The sequence below is a fragment of the Triturus cristatus genome, chromosome 11 (genome assembly GCF_964204655.1).
Source record: "Triturus cristatus chromosome 11, aTriCri1.1, whole genome shotgun sequence".
Lineage (NCBI taxonomy): Eukaryota > Metazoa > Chordata > Amphibia > Caudata > Salamandridae > Triturus > Triturus cristatus.
In genome coordinates, this window is record NC_140594.1 from 673274591 (window position 1) to 673292784 (window position 18194).

General features: G+C 50.1%; 1 long non-coding RNA gene across 2 annotated transcripts in view; it reads left to right on the forward strand.

Annotated features, from left to right (window-relative positions):
• LOC146785306 (uncharacterized) overlaps positions 1-18194 on the forward strand; it is a 166064-nt gene that overhangs the window by 122618 nt on the left and 25252 nt on the right. The window contains exon 4 of one of the 2 annotated variants that reach the window (XR_014970955.1): positions 14778-16001. The exons of the other annotated variant lie outside the window; for it this stretch is intronic. This is a non-coding gene — a long non-coding RNA (uncharacterized LOC146785306). Of the gene's footprint in view, positions 1-14777; positions 16002-18194 lie in introns of those variants that run through there. 2 annotated transcript variants of the gene reach the window in all.

Genomic DNA, 18194 nt, shown 5'->3' on the forward strand with positions numbered 1-18194 from the left:
CTTTGTTCGCCATAAGTTGGCAGGGTATGCTCAGACGTGAGTCCCTTGCTCACTTTGCCACTGGATTCAAGCAAGCCTGGCTGAAGACGGCTGAAATGCCAGAAACCGGTCCTAGGAAGCTTGTTTCCGGTCCAGGGAAGGCATGGCTTGGCAGTTCGGGCTGGACTGTTCCCATGAGGCACAGGCTCAGACTGATTTGCATATGGCCATGTCTGAACTGGGGTGGCAGAGTGGGCTAAAGAACGGTGATGGATCAAACCCAGATCTGGTGACTGGGTGTGAGTGTTTGATTGGTTCTGATGCTCCGTCCATCACCACCCCCTTTTGTACCGCTTTGTTCGCCATAAGTTGGCAGGGTATGCTCAGACGTGAGTCCCTTGCTCACTTTGCCACTGGATTCAAGCAAGCCTGGCTGAAGACGGCTGAAATGCCAGAAACCGGTCCTAGGAAGCTTGTTTCCGGTCCAGGGAAGGCATGGCTTGGCAGTTCGGGCTGGACTGTTCCCATGAGGCACAGGGTCAGACTGATTTGCATATGGCCATGTCTGAACTGGGGTGGCAGAGTGGGCTAAAGAACGGTGATGAATCAAACCCAGATCTGTTGACTGGGTGTGAGTGTTTGATTGGTTCTGATGCTCCGTCCATCACCACCCCCTTTTGTACCGCTTTGTTCGCCATAAGTTGGCAGGGTATGCTCAGACGTGAGTCCCTTGCTCACTTTGCCACTGGATTCAAGCAAGCCTGGCTGAAGACGGCTGAAATGCCAGAAACCGGTCCTAGGAAGCTTGTTTCCGGTCCAGGGAAGGCATGGCTTGGCAGTTCGGGCTGGACTGTTCCCATGAGGCACAGGGTCAGACTGATTTGCATATGGCCATGTCTGAACTGGGGTGGCAGAGTGGGCTAAAGAACGGTGATGGATCAAACCCAGATCTGTTGACTGGGTGTGAGTGTTTGATTGGTTCTGATGCTCCGTCCATCACCACCCCCTTTTGTACCGCTTTGTTCGCCATAAGTTGGCAGGGTATGCTCAGACGTGAGTCCCTTGCTCACTTTGCCACTGGATTCAAGCAAGCCTGGCTGAAGACGGCTGAAATGCCAGAAACCGGTCCTAGGAAGCTTGTTTCCGGTCCAGGGAAGGCATGGCTTGGCAGTTCGGGCTGGACTGTTCCCATGAGGCACAGGGTCAGACTGATTTGCATATGGCCATGTCTGAACTGGGGTGGCAGAGTGGGCTAAAGAACGGTGATGGATCAAACCCAGATCTGTTGACTGGGTGTGAGTGTTTGATTGGTTCTGATGCTCCGTCCATCACCACCCCCTTTTGTACCGCTTTGTTCGCCATAAGTTGGCAGGGTATGCTCAGACGTGAGTCCCTTGCTCACTTTGCCACTGGATTCAAGCAAGCCTGGCTGAAGACGGCTGAAATGCCAGAAACCGGTCCTAGGAAGCTTGTTTCCGGTCCAGGGAAGGCATGGCTTGGCAGTTCGGGCTGGACTGTTCCCATGAGGCACAGGGTCAGACTGATTTGCATATGGCCATGTCTGAACTGGGGTGGCAGAGTGGGCTAAAGAACGGTGATGGATCAAACCCAGATCTGTTGACTGGGTGTGAGTGTTTGATTGGTTCTGATGCTCCGTCCATCACCAGCCCCTTTTGTACCGCTTTGTTCGCCATAAGTTGGCAGGGTATGCTCAGACGTGAGTCCCTTGCTCACTTTGCCACTGGATTCAAGCAAGCCTGGCTGAAGACGGCTGAAATTCCAGAAACCGGTCCTAGGAAGCTTGTTTCCGGTCCAGGGAAGGCATGGCTTGGCAGTTCGGGCTGGACTGTTCCCATGAGGCACAGGGTCAGACTGATTTGCATATGGCCATGTCTGAACTGGGGTGGCAGAGTGGGCTAAAGAACGGTGATGGATCAAACCCAGATCTGTTGACTGGGTGTGAGTGTTTGATTGGTTCTGATGCTCCGTCCATCACCACCCCCTTTTGTACCGCACTGCAGCCTGTAGAGCAGCTTTTTTTGTACTCACAATCTGTTTACTGATTTTTAATAGCAACATGTACAGATATTGGTCACATAATATAGTGTGCGAAGTCATTCGTATACGTAGTACATTGAGGGAATCATATAATTTGACCACATCACTGTTCATGACGTAAGCATGTGGAGAAGCATAGAGAATCAAAAATGAGGAGGGAGCACAACCCATCAGCTTCATTAGGACAACATCAATATGGTGCATCAACTAAGTCCCACTGTAGGCCTCATCACATACCAGAACCTTGTGGGTAAGGCAAGTCCTAATTACCCCGCTATTAACATGGCAGCTAGAGAGGAATGTCTGATTAGGGTACGCGCACAGTTCACCCCTCTACAGGGCGAGCTCGTAAGAGAGTGACAGCGCCCAGACTGGGCCACAATGACATTACGGGCCGTTATTGTCCGAAAAATAAAAGAACAAAACAAAAACTAAAAAAGAGGAACAACCCAAAAACCAGATCAGGGTCCCAGTGGCCCAATGATGAGTAACATGGGAAAGGGGGATAATCCGTTCTTGCTGAGCCAAGGAGAAAAGTAATGCCACCAAGTGTGCAGAATTGAAGGCCGGGCTGAGCAAGAGAGATAGAGGTCAGGAGGAAGGTAAGCAGAAGTGTGAGGGCAATGGGAGTGGCCATGAGCACCCCTGGCAATGGTGAGAGAAAGAAGCAGCGAAGGCGGAAAACCACCACAGAAGGAAATCAGTCAACCAAGTGAAGAGCATGTAGTTTGGGTTCTGGAAGCAAAGGTGCTCCATCTGTGACATGTAGTCAAGGAAAGGTTGCCATTGCCGCATTCATTTCTTATCAGTGAAAGAAAGCTTATGTAACAGATGCGCCATTGCTTTGGTATGCCAAATTCTAGTAAACCAAGAAGCAATGGGTGGGGAGACAAGAGACATCCAAGCCATAGCTATCAATTGTTTGGCCACAACTGTCATATAATGGATTAGGTACCACTTGGCATCGTTCAACGCTTTAAGTGTGGTTAGGCAGAGGTTCAGTATTATTTTGCAGTAATCTGCTGGAACAGGAAACCCAGACTGTTTTTAATATGTCCCAAGACTTACTTCCAGAAGAGAGTGAGTTGGGGTCATGTCTACCAAATGTGTTTGAAGTCACCCTCTTGTGCCCCACCCCTCCAACGAGCATCCGAAGTTGTGGGATGTAATACCATGAGAACATCAATTTGTAGAAAGACTCCTGATGTAAGATGCTTCTATGAGTCTTGGGAATTTCTCGCCACAGAAGCTCCCATTTTTTCTGCGTGATGTCTATCACACTCTCCGACTCCCATTTTGTCTGGTACTGGTGGCGAGGGAGGAGGCAAGACTGTTGAAAGGCACTGTAGGTCTTGTGAATCAGACACCTTGAGCCTTCGAATTGGCGCACTAACTTCTTGAAGGGTATAAGTGCCACGTTTCCCTTTGGCAGTGGGAGATGAAGCGCCCAGTGATGTAGCTGGAAATTTTGGTGTCCAGGTTGGTTAGGTATACCGATATCATACTTGCATTGTTCGAATGGTTTAATCTGCTGTCCCTGAAACAGATCCTGTAGTACCCTGCGTTCGCCTCCCTCCCAAGTGAGGAAGCACCCCAGGCCTAGCCTGGCATAAAGTCCGGGTTACACGTGATGGGGGTACTTGAGGAGGGGAACGAGTCAAGCAATACTCATCAACCACCCTATCTCATAGCCCCATCATCCTTCTAGTAGGGGTCATGAGCTAAGCACTGCGAGGGCAATGGCAGTTCAGTAACCAAGCCAGATCTTAGAGAGGCCACTGCTCGATCCATTTGAAACCAATGCTTCTTGCTTTCCCCAACCACCCACTCAGAAATATACCACAGATTAACTGTGCTGTAGTAGTCAAGAAGGTTAGGGCACACCAGACTCCTGCGGGTTCCAGGCAGCATAAACAGGATGTTGGAAATGCGGGGTTGATTCCCGTTCCATATGAAGGTACGGAGATCCCTCTGTAGTCTGCAGGTATCCTCAGCCGGAATAGAGGTTAGGAGAGCTTGAAACAGCTAAGAGTAGGTGGGGTAGAACATTCATCTTCATCGCATTCACTTGGTGCAGCCAGGAAATGTGCAAGGGTTTCCACTGTCGCAGATCCTCTGAAATGTCCCTAAGACAGTTGGGCCAGTTACTGCAGGACCAGTTCTGCAGGAATCCTGTGATATTGAGGCCCAAGTATCAGATAGAAAGCCTAGGCCATTGTAAAGGGGACAGTTATTGCAAGGCTGGGAGGTGCTGTGGCAGAATGATATGGTTAAGTGACTGTGATTTTGACATGTTAATCTTAAAGCCAGACACTAGCTCGAACTCCTGCAGCTTCTGCACCACTGCAGGGAGAGTTGTGGCTGGCTCAGTCAGAGTCAGAAGATCATCTACACAGAGCAGGACCTTATGTTAAGGCCCCCGAAGGGAATACCCGGAATGTCCTGTGCCTGGCAAAGGCAAATCACAAAAGGCTCTATGACTAAAGCAAAAAAAGAGGAGACAAGGGGCATCCCTGTTGGCACCTCACTGTATGAGGATGGATGCAGTAGATTGGCTGCAAATGGTGGACGTCAGTGCAGTATAGGAAGCCATTATCTCCTAACCATGATAGGACCCGACCCACCTTGATGTGGACAGCGTGCAGAAAATCCCAATTAACCTTTTCAAACGCCTTCTCAGCATCTAAGGACAGGAGAAGGGTGGGAATGTTCTGCATATGGGCCTTTTCTATCAAGTGGGAGAGGCGTCTGATGTTGTCCGGGCCCTGCCGATGCTGTATAAAGCTCACCTGTTCAGTGTCGCTCAGACCCAGTAAGAGAGGCTCTAAGCGATTGGCCAACATTTTAGTATAGATTTCAGCATCAGTGTATAATAGGGCTATGGGCCGTTAGTAAGAGCAGTGAGTAGGGTCCTTACCCGGTTTAAGAATGAGTAAGATTTCCACTGTCGACACTGAAGGTGTGAGTCCAGTAGTGTGGGTAAGGGAGTTAATAAGCTCAAGCAAGTGCTCATTCAGGAAAGGGGAAAAGATCTCAAAAAAAGAGACCTGTAGTCCATTGGTACCTGGGGTCTTACTCACCGATAGCCTTGCCAGAGCTTTTTTTTAGTTCTGCCCCCTTGAAGGGTGCCTCCATATCCCAGATGAGTCGTAACTCTATGGGCGTCCAAGGGCAATCCTGGAGATAGGTGCAAATGGCTGCTTGATCTTCCCTTCCACATGTATGAAGGGCCCAGTAGCTGTCCCAAAAGGCTTCCTGCTTATTCCGATTCCCTAACCACGTAGTCCGAATCTTCTGTGTGCATTTCAGCCATATGAGAAAGAGCGTACTGGTAGTGAAGGCGGTGTGCCAACCTTGTCCCCCAATCATACTATTTTTGCTTGAGACACACAAGAGAGCGTTCAGGTTTAGTAAACTTATGTGCCCCCAATTGCCCTCGAGCAGCGCAATCTGTCGTTTGTTACACCCCGAGGGGTTCCACTTATCTATTCCCTCCAGGGTCATAATCTCTTCAGTGAGTTTGGTCTCAAAGAGGCATGCTTCAGATGACTGTGCTATCGCTATGGAGGAAATGACACCCGTATTGTTGCCGGTTTAGGATAATCCCATAGCATATGAGGAGGGCTGTAAGGTCGAGCGTTGATTTCGATATTTTCATGGACTGCATCATTGATAGCAGGTCTATCTACTGGGTCGCACAACAGCTGAGGTGGGAGTTGCCACCAAAGGAGTGCGTCTGCAGCACCTACCTGGGAAGGCCAGGCCAGTTCCATATGTGCGTGGTCCAAGATGGAGATGTCGAATATCTGTGCTGTTTCCAGGCTGCGCAAGAGGGAATGCGCAAGGAACACATAGTCAATACAGGAACACAACTGATGTACACGTGAATAAAAAGAGTAATCCTGATCATCTGGGTGTAAATAACACCAATATTCACAAATAGAGGGACAAAGGGCTTTTATACATAAGGTCCAGCACAGATGCCCAAATGCAATATGAAAATTAAATCCTGGGCCTGGTTTGGGGCATACAAATTAAGGAAGGACAGAGTAGTGCATCCTCTCTTCACTATTACCATCAGAACATGCCCTACCGGAAGATAGGAAAAGAAGCGCAAGTGATTAGCAGTATGCGCCTAATTGACTACCCCAGACTCACAGCACAAAACACTACAAAGGGCAATACAAGAAAGTTCAGCCCGAGGCCGTGGGCCCTTCAATAAAAGAGGAAACCATTGGCTTATCATGGCCTTGTAAGCGTGGGGGGAGTGCGGGCCGGATACACAGACGTGGAGGCTGTATGTAGTGAGCAATATTTAGAGGATTTATTTAAAGCAACAGATGCATGGGGTGGATCATCTACAATAAGCTCCTTGCTTCCTTTCTTGACTCCTCTCTTCTCTCTGCGTCTTTTAGGGTTGTTCTTCGAGATGACACTCTTCTCCGAGGTGGCGGCTCCCGTCAGCAGGGTGGGCTTGCGGAGGTTCGAGCAGTGGGGAGAGATAAGAATAGGAGCCGTTAGCTATTCCTTAATGGTTGAGTTACACCAGTCACCTCACCCGGGTAGTGCACAAAACAGCAGGATACGTGAAGCTGGGCGTCAAACTAGAGAACTGTGATAAAGAGGGACGTGAGATCAAGAGGACTGTAAGGGCGTCGGTATATGGGGCTGAGAATACCCCGACGCTATATACAAGAAAAAGGAAGAGGCGTGATGGAAGCCGGTGCGGAGTTTGACTCTGGGTTTTGTTGTGTTTTGTGCCCTCGTTTAGATTATTCCCCCCCCCCCTACTTCACCCCGGTGCCCTGTAACTACCCGCCGCCCGGTTCTCCCTTCTCTCCCTGTGGCGATGGACTCACCGGATCTGCCGCACCCCTCCAGGGATGCGGCCGCTCTCCAGCGTCCTCAGGTGGGCTCCACCAATCCTCACTCCACTCGTCCTCGGCTTCAGGTCCGTCCGTGACCTCTTCTCGCTCGTGGTTTTCTCCCGCTTGGCTTTCCCTTTGTCTGGTCGGCTCTTCTTCCTTCGTTTCTCCTCCGGCAGTGTCGCGCCCTCCCACAGGTGTCCTCAGCGTTTTCTCTCGTCTCCAGCTTCCTGTTCCGAGGTCAGAGGTGTCGGCTTCCGCTGTACTCTGTTTCGGGATTGGTTCCTGGAGAGACACATGATACGGGGGTGGGGTTATCGGGGTCGGAGATGGCCTGCACGGTATCGGTAAGGAATGTGAACAATCTCCCGGCTGGCACCCTCGCTGTCCAGGTACCGTACTGTCGCGTCTATGCGCCGTCTCACATCCCCTTTCCCTAGCTGTCTTTCTAGTAGGGGTGGTGTCCATAGGGTACCGTGACAAGAAGTCCACGTTTGTTTGTTCTGCGCCCTTTCGGTGTTTTGTACTAAATCTGTAGGGTTGTAGGGACAAGAACCAGCGTAGTACTCTTTCGTTGTGGCCTTTGTTGCGGGCTAACCACTCCAATGGGGCATGATCGGTAAAGAGGGTAAATTCCCGCCCTTCCAAGTAATAACGTAGGGATTCGATAGCCCATTTGATGGCGAGTGCCTCTTTTTCGATGACTGCATAGTTTTTCTCTCGTGGGTATAGTTTCCTGCTGATATACAGGATGGGTTTCTCTTCGCCCTGAGCAGTACATTGTGACAGGACGGCGCCCAGACCGTGGTCTGAGGCATCAGTTTGCAGTAAAAAGGGGAGGGAGTAGTCCGGACTGACAAGTACCGTATCCATCGTTAAAGAGGCTTTCAAGGCTTCGAAGGCTTTGGTCAATTGCGAGGTGGGTTGGCGTAGTTGTGCTTCGGTTTGCACGTTCTTCTGCAATAGGTCTGTGAGGGGAGCAGCGATTTGGGAAAAGTCAGGGATAAATCTTCGGTAGTAGCCTAGCAGACCTAGAAAGGCATGGAGATCTTTTTTTGTCTGGGGGAAGGGTATCCTAGTGATAGCTTCTATTTTCTTGCTCTGGGGTCTTGAGTCCCTCTCCTAGAAGGAAACCTAGGTATTTCACGGTGTGGGCTGCCAGGTGGCTTTTGGCCGGGTTGATCTTCAGGTTATGGCACCCCAAACCGTGGATTACGTTACGGAGGTGTTTGAGGTGTTGTTCCCAAGTGTCACTGTATACGATGATGTCATCTAAGTAGGCCCCTGCGTACTGCTCATGTGGTTGTAACACTAAATTCATGGCTCTCTGAAAAGTTGCGGGGGCACCGTGTAACCCGAAGGGCAACACAGTAAAGTGGTATAGCCCGTCAGGAGTGGAAAAAGCAGTTTTTTCCTTGTCTTGTTCCTGTAAAGGGATTTGCCAGTACCCTTTACAAAGGTCGAGGGTGCTGATGTACTTCGCCTTCCCTATACGCTCTATCATTTTGTCAACCCTAGGGAGGGGGTAGGAATCGAAGTCCGAGATCTTATTGACTTCGCGAAAGTCAATACAAAAACGGACTGAGCCATCGGGTTTGGGGACTAGGACGATAGGAGAATTCCAGTCACTCTTGGAAGGTTCGATTATCCCCATTTCCAACATTTGTTTCACCTCTTCCTTGATCGTGACCCTACGTGCCTCGGGTACGCGATATGGCCGGAGTCGCACCTTTTTCCCGGGTGGAGTGTTGATGTGGTGTTCTGCTACCGTGGTTCTCCCCGGGAGCAGGGAGAAGACATCACGTAGAGGCCAGAGAGTGTCTAGGAGGGACTCTTGCAGCTCAACCGGCAGGCCCTGATCGATACACTGTTGCATCAGAGAGGGTCTCATATATTCATGCCCGCTTAAAACTGGGAGAGGTCCTACCCATTCTTTTAAGAGATTTACATGATATATCTGGGAAGTACCCCGGGTCGGATCTAATTCAATTCTATAGGTCACTGGGGTCACCTTCTCGAGTATGGAATATGGTCCCTGCCACTGGCCCAACAATTTGTGATCTGATGAGGGCATCATTAGAAGTATGGAATCTCCCACTTGGAAGGACCTCTCTTGGGTAGCCTTGTCATACTGTTGTTTCTGGGCTGTCTGGGCGTCGTCCATATTTTGGCGGACTATCGCACGGACTTGGCCCAGGTGGGTTTTCAGCTTGTCTACGTACTCGAGTAGGGGTTTTGCATGGTGGGGCTCGGCCTCCCAGGCTTCTTTGGCCATATCTAAAAAGGAACGGGGTTGACGCCCATATAAAAGTTCAAACGGGGAATAACCCGTGCTCCGTTGCACTTTACACCGGAGGGCGAACAGAGCAAGGGGTAACATGTCTTCCCACCTCCGTGTTTCTAAAGACAAGAGTTTCTTAAGTGTCATTTTGATGGTTGCGTTGTATCGTTCCACTAACCCGTCGGTCTGTGGATGATACGCTGCGGTACGTATTTGTTTTATGCCCAACTGGTCGCACACCTGTTTCATAAGCTTCGAGACAAAAGGGGTCCCCTGGTCTGTGAGGACCTCCTTGGGGAACCCCACACGGGAAAACACCGTGATCATGGCTCTGGCAATGTTAGGGGCGTCTGGCTGTCGCAGGGGAATCGCCTCTGGGAAACGGGTGGCGTAGTCCACTAAGACAAGGACGTACCGGCACCCGCTTTTGGACGGCAATAAGGGCCCTATGATATCCATCCCAATTCGGTGGAAGGGTACATCAATAATGGGAAGGGGACGTAGGGGAACACGGGAGGGTTTGTATCTACTGTTTTTCTGACATATAGGACAATGCCGACAATAAGTACGGACCTGCTGATATATGCCCGGACAATAGAATTTTTCGAGGATAGACTGTTCGGTTTTTTTATCACTGAAATGACCCCCCAAGAGGTGACTGTGGGCGAGGTAAAGCACCTTCTCGCGAAAGGGTCCGGTAATCAATAATTGTGCAGGTTGAGTTGGTCCCCCTTTTCTATACAATAACCCATTTTTCTTGAAGAAATAGGGACCTACTTGAAGAGGGTCTTCATTTTCTAGTGCTTTGCTCCAGGCTTCTTGCAGGACAGGGTCCTCTCTTTGGGTGGCATAAAAGTCTCGGTCTGTTTCCCAGGGGTGTTCTTCGACCCGGACCGGGAAGACCCCTTTTTCTTTTCTCCTCTGTTTCCGGCTCTTCCTGTCCTTGGAAGGGGGCCATCCGGGATTTTCTTCCTGGGAGAAGGGGGCTTCGTTCCACCAGTCTATTCCTTTCAGTGTATTTTCGTTTACCAAAGTACTCAGCAGGGGATAATCATTCCCGAGAATGAGCTGTTCGGGAAGGCGGGGGATAAGACCCACTTTCAGGGAGGACCTCGAGTCCGTTGGGTGTTGGATGCGAATCCTGGTAGTGGGGTATTGTTTGGTGTCTCCATGGACGCACTGTATAGCTACGGACCCGTCAATGGTCTCGGGTATTTGCTTCAGGTCTTGGGGTCGTAGAACAATCTGCAAACACCCTGTATCCGCAAGGGCGGTTACAGTTTCCCCGTTCACCTGTACCTTACAACGATACGGTGGTGCCGGTTTCCCTTGTTGGGAGCAGTATAAGTGCCGAGTGAAGCCGACTTCCATAGGCTCTTCCTTCTGTGGACAGAAGCGGGCTATGTGTCCCAATCCTCCACAGTGGTAACATTGAGGGCCAGGTACAGGGGTTCGTAGGAGAGGAGGTCCGGGTACTATTGTGATAGGGTCTGGTTTCCGAGGTACGGATGTTGGGGTGCGACTGGGTCTGTGGGTTCCACTGGTTCCAGGTTTCCAGGGGGTATCGTCGCGTCCCCTCTGCAGCTCTTGTGCTCGACTAAAGGCGCTGGCAATCTCCACTGCGGTCTCTAGGGTAAGGTGGGCATGTTGCCGTACCCACCTCTGTATGGGAGAATGTAAAGAGGCTAGATACTGTTCGAGGTATATTTTAGACATGATCTCCTCTTTAGTGGAGGTGGACGGTTTGAGCCACCGGTCGGTTAAGTCTCGTATGTGAAAGTACAGCGCCCTTGGGGTTTCTTGGGTACCTTCTTTTGCCTGTCGCAGTCTCATGCGGTAGGTTTCTTCGTCTACTCCTAGGCGTTCGAGAATACATCGTTTAATGTCCTCATACGGGGTGAGACCTTGTATATTGGCGGCCTGATAGGCGGCTTGCAGCTCTCCTGAGAGGAGAGGTCCGAGGTACTGTCCCCACTTATCGGCGGGCCAGCCAGCGGCCAGGGCCATTCTTTCAAAGTTATTAAAGAAATAGTCGGGGTCTTCTCCGCTCACATATTTCTGTAGCACGAGGGAGGGAAGTGTGGTGGTCCCTCTTGGCTGACTGAGGGCGTCGGCGAGCTTTCCTAGAGCCGTTTCCTGCATCTGTCCTTGACCGGCTATGGTCTGCTGTAGTCGGCCCCGATCCTCTTCAACCACCGTGAGGAACCTTTCCATGGCCTTTCCCAAACTCTCCTGGTTTTCTGCCATTTGTCTGATCACAGCCTCCATGTCTCCGGCGGATCCCACTTCTGACACCACCTGTAAGCGTGGGGGGAGTGCGGGCCGGATACACAGACGTGGAGGCTGTATGTAGTGAGCAAGATTTAGAGGATTTATTTAAAACAACAGATGCATGGGGTGGATCATCTACAATAAGCTCCTTGCTTCCTTTCTTGACTCCTCTCTTCTCTCTGCGTCTTTTAGGGTTGTTCTTCGAGATGACACTCTTCTCCGAGGTGGCGGCTCCCGTCAGCAGGGTGGGCTTGCGGAGGTTCGAGCAGTGGGGAGAGATAAGAATAGGAGCCGTTAGCTATTCCTTAATGGTTGAGTTACACCAGTCACCTCACCCGGGTAGTGCACAAAACAGCAGGATACGTGAAGCTGGGTGTCAAACTAGAGAACTGTGATAAAGAGGGACGTGAGATCAAGAGGACTGTAAGGGCGTCGGTATATGGGGCTGAGAATACCCCGACGCTATATACAAGAAAAAGGAAGGGGCGTGATGGAAGCCGGTGCGGAGTTTGACTCTGGGTTTTGTTGTGTTTTGTGCCCTCGTTTAGATTATTCCCCCCCCCCTCCCTACTTCACCCCGGTGCCCTGTAACTACCCGCCGCCCGGTTCTCCCTTCTCTCCCTGTGGCGATGGACTCACCGGCTCTGCCGCACCCCTCCAGGGATGCGGCCGCTCTCCAGCGTCCTCCGGTGGGCTCCACCAATCCTCACTCCACTCGTCCTCGGCTTCAGGTCCGTCCGTGACCTCTTCTCGCTCGTGGTTTTCTCCCGCTTGGCTTTCCCTTCGTCTGGTCGGCTCTTCTTCCTTCGTTTCTCCTCCGGCAGTGTCGCGCCCTCCCACAGGTGTCCTCAGCGTTTTCTCTCGTCTCCAGCTTCCTGTTCCGAGGTCAGAGGTGTCGGCTTCCGCTGTACTCTGTTTCGGGATTGGTTCCTGGAGAGACACATGATACGGGGGTGGGGTTATCGGGGTCGGAGATGGCCTGCACGGTATCGGTAAGGAATGTGAACAATCTCCCGGCTGGCACCCTCGATGTCCAGGTACCGTACTGTCGCGTCTATGCGCCGTCTCACAGGCCTCTACTGCTACTGCGGCATAACTCACTTACTCACAACCAAACTCAGCACAACTTCCCACATAACATTTTGGATATCACTGGATTCCTATTGAACTACTTTTCTCTCTAAAATTGGTCCAAATCTTTTTACTCCTGTCCTCGGGGCTCCGAGGTATAAGTTATTGATCAACACTTTGGTTACTAGATGCGTTTATCAAGTTGGCTTTCCTAATCTTGGATCTCATTCAAATTGAACACTCAAAGAAACAATAAAAGGTTTTGGACGCTCAAATTCACTGGGTGTTTCATTTGTTGTTTCCTTGGACAATGCCTTTGGACCAGTTGGATCGACGGACCTTATATAACAACATCGTGGTGCTCTAGAAATGTTCATCATGTTATGAATATTTGAAAGCTCCTTTCTGATATATATGCAACACTACTTTGGTGAAATAGTGTATGTTTTGTCCATGCTACATTTTTTTTTGGTTTCTTACATTTATCCTGAAACTGTGAGGTGCAAGCAGTGTTGTTTGACCACTGTCACCTTTGTTTCCTTAAGAAAAGAGGAAAGGCTAGTGTGACAATGTGCTTCATTGGAAGGTGTAGGTCTGGTGCAGCCTGTCAGGTGTCCGGGCCAGAGTGTTGAGAAGATTCCTGCTTCTTATTTTGTAGTTGGGATATGCTGTTGTTTTTCACTGCTTGCAGGGCCCTTGCCTTCCCCACATGATCCCTACGTCGTCTGCCAATCATGCATCAAGTCGGGCACCATCTGCCCCCCTCCTTCGATGCTGCAAGAGGAAGGGTTCCGGTCCTGAGATCCCTCCAGCAGGCCCAGAAGGTGCCTGGTTTCAGTCAAGGAGCATACCAACCGTTGTTTATCATTCAACTGGAAGAGCAGTCTGAAAGAGTTCTTCCACTGATAATTGAGGCCCAGTTCCTGAAGTTTTTCTGTAACTGGCCTTAAGTCCCTTCGTTTCTTATGTGTCACTGAAGAGGGGCCTTGAAAGATTTGCAGCATTTTGCCTTGAAATACTAGGTTGGCCTTTCCCGTAGCTGCTCTTAGGGTAGCCTCTTTCTCCTGAAAAAAGTGGACTCTCATTAAGATGTCCAGGATGGTGTCCAGACAGCCCGACATGGCCGTGACACGGTGAGGGAACTCCAGGATCAGTGGTTGGTCCCCTGCACCTCCTTGGATAGTTTGGAGCAGATCTCTTGTGAATGTCATAATGTCATCCCCTGATGCACCCTGGGGAACAACCCAAATGCTGAGATTGCAGTTCTCCAAATCCTCTTAAATAGGTGAGTCAGGCAGGATTTGGAGAAGTGGGACAGGCAGAAAGAAGCTTAGAAACCCGCTGGGACTCGGAGCACAGACAAGCTGTGTCCTACTCCATTCCCTGCCAAGTCTCGCCCTGTGGTGCAATTTTAAGCTGCCATTTTGACCTGGCAAAATAAACCTTTTCTTCAACAATCAATAAGTGTGAGTCACAGTGGAATCCTGCCTACGGGGAGAGAGGGAAGACCTTGAAAGAAATTGTCCAAGGGATACACTGTCCCTACTATCTCAGTGTTGAATCAAAAAAAGGGTACCTCTTGCCTACCCATAAAAGATTTCTTTCCCAATTAGATACCCTATCATTTATTGATAAAGAAAAATAAATCGTTATGTTGTATGACCCTCACCAACTCTAGTAGTCTCAATACTAAATTGCATGCAAGGTGAGTTATTTACTCGCCTAATTGTAGGACCTTGGTTCATCTTTTAGGATTAGAACCCTACCACATGAGGGGAGGGAAAGCATGTCGTTGTGGTCACACAGTCATCAAGGGTAACATTCTTTTTTGTTACCTACTTCCATGCCCTCACTCTCCCGGCTCGTCTTTGTTGCCATGCCTAATCCTTCCTTTCTAAATCTCGTAGGTCACCCTTAAAGTAGGTCCTAAATGTTCATAGGGCAAGATGCATGGTATTTAAAAATAGGACGGGTGTATTGAGTTGTACATGTCCTGGCAGTGACCAAATCCTAAAGTAGTTTTTTACTGCTGTAAGACTATGTCGCCCATTGATTATCATTGAGTTACCATATTTGTTTTAATAATTATGACTTCAGATTGGGACCAGATTGAGAAATGCTTTTTACACCCAAATGGACTGTAATATGAAATCCTTCATAATTGTATAGTTAGATTTTAAGTTCTATTCTGAAAATGCCACTTTTAGAATGTTAACATTTTTCTGCCTAAACCAAGTTTTCCTTTCCACCAGTTTCCAGGGTAACATGACAGTGAATGGCTCTCCTATTGTGGGTTGTGTATTCTTTCCAGACAAGAGGAGAACGGAGACCTAAGTGTGAGGGGAGTCAGTCTTCCTAACAGGATGGCTAGGGAGGAGCTGTACCCTGCCCTGATTGCACTTCAAAGGGCCCTGCCTGCAGTTCACACAAAGCAACTTGACACCAGATCTGCCCTTGCTTTTGCCACCCTCGACAGTCTGGAACGAGGACCAGGGAAATGGGAAGGACTGACCAGAACCAGTTTGGGGTGTAAGTCAGGAAATTCCCCCAAACAAACACTGGCACCAGGTACAGAAGTGGCACCTTCAGAATCTCTCATCAGAACACTCCTGGGCTTCTAGGAGATTAAGAAGAAGGACTGCCCTGCTATCTGAAGAAGGAAGATTGGACCTGCTTGCTTGAACCCAGGCTCCCCAGAAGTGACTCCGATAATCAGTTGGCACACTTCCTATTTGAGCTTCAGAGACATAGTAAGGTTGCAGAAGCCTCTCTGCAGCTGACCTGCAGTAACTGGACTGTCCTGGACCTGCCTGAGCCTTGCTGCCGAACTCTACTGGAGTGAGTCCTGATCCCCAAGAAGAACCCCCAGGTCCTGTACCCTGGGCTGGCATCAGAGATTACTCCTGAAGAAAAGGTGAAAAAACAGATGTTTTGAGCTCCTCGTGACCATGAAGTGACCCCTTCGCACCAAGAAACAACTTCCCCCAATGACTGCCAATGCAAAGCTCCAGCAGGACCTGCTCTTTATGCCGACAGCAACCATCCCTGATGATTGCTAACACAACACCTGCACTTCCCAGCAACAGCCTGTTACATCCTCCAACGCGAATCTACAGTGATGACCAGCTCTTCGTGCTACAACAGCGACTGTCTGGGTAGCCTGGCCACATCCCCGCTCTGACAATAACCTCTTAGCACCCTCCGCCAATGCAAATGGTAGATTCTCGCGTGGACTTGAGCAGGTAACCCTCCTGTGGGTCTCTCCATAGATAGATTTCCCTTTTGGAGTCAGAGGACCAAACAGCAGTTATGGATTCAACACAACCTGCTAGAAGAGACAGACACATGCTTAGGAGGCTTCTTCTGCTGCAATACTGTGCATCCAGAATGAAAGGTTCACCCAGATAATGGAATAGTATGCATTTAATTCTGAGGAAAGAAACATCGCTATTGGCCTTAAGCAAATTAGTAAAAACACTACTGTTTTCCCGTGATCAGCATTTTACCAACATAGCTGTCAGCTGCTGTCTACTGCTGCCCTGTCTTCTTAGTATTAATAAGTCAGCGCCTAGAAACCCTTTCTGGAGGACAGTTCATGCTAAATAAAACCCAAATACATACACACATAGATTATGCAAAAGTTGGTCGCGCACTGCTCGTCACACCAGCAAGTTGCCCCAAAGGACTGTGGTAAATGTAGTGGCGACGGCGGGTACGCCTATGCCACGATGTGTAAAAAGAACAGTATGTGTTGCGTTAGCCATCCCTGGACACGTGTTTCGAGGTAGTTGCCTCTCGTCAGCAGGGAGCAGGTCAGTGTAAAGGGGTGCCGTGTGGACTGCCAAAATGTAATTAAAACAGGTCAAGTACCTCTCATGGCGCGCAGGTGCAGATCCAAGGCTCGTCAGCCCGTTGGCTCAAGGGAGCCGTAATAAATTATGCAAAAGTTGGTCGCGCACTGCTCGTCACACCAGCAAGTTGCCCCAAAGGACTGTGGTAAATGTAGTGGCGACGGCGGGTACGCCTATGCCACGATGTGTAAAAAGAACAGTATGTGTTGCGTTAGCCATCCCTGGACACGTGTTTCGAGGTAGTTGCCTCTCGTCAGCAGGGAGCAGGTCAGTGTAAAGGGGTGCCGTGTGGACTGCCAAAATGTAATTAAAACAGGTCAAGTACCTCTCATGGCGCGCAGGTGCAGATCCAAGGCTCGTCAGCCCGTTGGCTCAAGGGAGCCGTAATAAATTATGCAAAAGTTGGTCGCGCACTGCTCGTCACACCAGCAAGTTGCCCCAAAGGACTGTGGTAAATGTAGTGGCGACGGCGGGTACGCCTATGCCACGATGTGTAAAAAGAACAGTATGTGTTGCGTTAGCCATCCCTGGACACGTGTTTCGAGGTAGTTGCCTCTCGTCAGCAGGGAGCAGGTCAGTGTAAAGGGGTGCCGTGTGGACTGCCAAAATGTAATTAAAACAGGTCAAGTACCTCTCATGGCGCGCAGGTGCAGATCCAAGGCTCATCAGCCCGTTGGCTCAAGGGAGCCGTAATAAATTATGCAAAAGTTGGTCGCGCACTGCTCGTCACACCAGCAAGTTGCCCCAAAGGACTGTGGTAAATGTAGTGGCGACGGCGGGTACGCCTATGCCACGATGTGTAAAAAGAACAGTATGTGTTGCGTTAGCCATCCCTGGACACGTGTTTCGAGGTAGTTGCCTCTCGTCAGCAGGGAGCAGGTCAGTGTAAAGGGGTGCCGTGTGGACTGCCAAAATGTAATTAAAACAGGTCAAGTACCTCTCATGGCGCGCAGGTGCAGATCCAAGGCTCGTCAGCCCGTTGGCTCAAGGGAGCCGTAATAAATTATGCAAAAGTTGGTCGCGCACTGCTCGTCACACCAGCAAGTTGCCCCAAAGGACTGTGGTAAATGTAGTGGCGACGGCGGGTACGCCTATGCCACGATGTGTAAAAAGAACAGTATGTGTTGCGTTAGCCATCCCTGGACACGTGTTTCGAGGTAGTTGCCTCTCGTCAGCAGGGAGCAGGTCAGTGTAAAGGGGTGCCGTGTGGACTGCCAAAATGTAATTAAAACAGGTCAAGTACCTCTCATGGCGCGCAGGTGCAGATCCAAGGCTCGTCAGCCCGTTGGCTCAAGGGAGCCGTAATAAATTATGCAAAAGTTGGTCGCGCACTGCTCGTCACACCAGCAAGTTGCCCCAAAGGACTGTGGTAAATGTAGTGGCGACGGCGGGTACGCCTATGCCACGATGTGTAAAAAGAACAGTATGTGTTGCGTTAGCCATCCCTGGACACGTGTTTCGAGGTAGTTGCCTCTCGTCAGCAGGGAGCAGGTCAGTGTAAAGGGGTGCCGTGTGGACTGCCAAAATGTAATTAAAACAGGTCAAGTACCTCTCATGGCGCGCAGGTGCAGATCCAAGGCTCGTCAGCCCGTTGGCTCAAGGGAGCCGTAATAAATTATGCAAAAGTTGGTCGCGCACTGCTCGTCACACCAGCAAGTTGCCCCAAAGGACTGTGGTAAATGTAGTGGCGACGGCGGGTACGCCTATGCCACGATGTGTAAAAAGAACAGTATGTGTTGCGTTAGCCATCCCTGGACACGTGTTTCGAGGTAGTTGCCTCTCGTCAGCAGGGAGCAGGTCAGTGTAAAGGGGTGCCGT